This window comes from Euprymna scolopes, chromosome 8 (assembly GCF_053919585.1).
Source record: "Euprymna scolopes isolate OS-2025 chromosome 8, ASM5391958v1, whole genome shotgun sequence".
Taxonomy (NCBI): domain Eukaryota; kingdom Metazoa; phylum Mollusca; class Cephalopoda; order Sepiida; family Sepiolidae; genus Euprymna; species Euprymna scolopes.
In genome coordinates, this window is record NC_136489.1 from 167,388,257 (window position 1) to 167,389,137 (window position 881).

At 38.9% G+C, this 881-nt stretch overlaps 1 pseudogene; it reads left to right on the forward strand.

The window, feature by feature from the left end:
- The first annotated feature begins 458 nt into the window (after positions 1-458).
- Positions 459-605, forward strand: LOC145284306 (U2 spliceosomal RNA; annotated as a pseudogene).
- Positions 606-881: the final 276 nt, after the last annotated feature.

The following is an 881-nucleotide window of genomic DNA, read 5'->3' on the forward strand; positions in this document are numbered from 1 at the left end:
TTAAGTGGCCATATGTCATTTTTCTTACTTATATAAACGGATATACATTTAAACAGTCGTTTCTGCATAGAACTGATTGCTGCCATTTCCGACACATCTTATTTTTATTGTCTATTTTAAATAATGGCGTAGATTGTACACATTTTCAGTAACTGAGTTTATTGTTTCCATTATTGATATTCGTAATTATTCTAATGTTCTCAAGAATTAAGAAGATAGGGAAAGATAATAGATACAAGTTTACATTTTTGCAACATTTAATAAATAAAACAGAACGAATAGTCAAGTAACCATATTGTGTTATTTTGTTTCCGCTTATTTTAAGTCGCGTGTAAGCGACTCTATAAGTCATTCCGACGGTCGGTCGGTCTGTTGGTCTGTCCGTAACATTTTTGTGCTTGGCCTTTTTGGTTAAGATCAAAGTTCTGTTGTTAATAGATGCTGTTCTTAGCTTTTTAAGATTTTCTTGGCCTTTTGGCCAAGATCAAAGTGTAGCATCTGTTCCGGCAGATGCTGCACTTAAGATAATTTGTACCAGTCAATGGAGGGGAGACCCTCTATACTGGGACAATTATTATTTTTGGTAACCAGAGTGCCCCCTTTTTGCCTACTTTTAGGGGAGCTGGTTTTTACCTCACATTAAAAACGGCCTTGTGCCTACTTTGCTCAGTGGGGGAGCAAATAAATACCATCTGTTCCGGAAGATACTGCCAGCAAAGACGATATGTGGGGGCGACCCCACATATAAGACCTTGGTGTCAATGTAGGGGTAACCTTTCATACCAATTGTAACCATCCAGCTCCCCTACTCCCCAGGGAGTTGTTCCCCATTCCCCCTTCAGTCCTCACATTAAAAATCGGCCTTGTGCCTAATTTGCTCG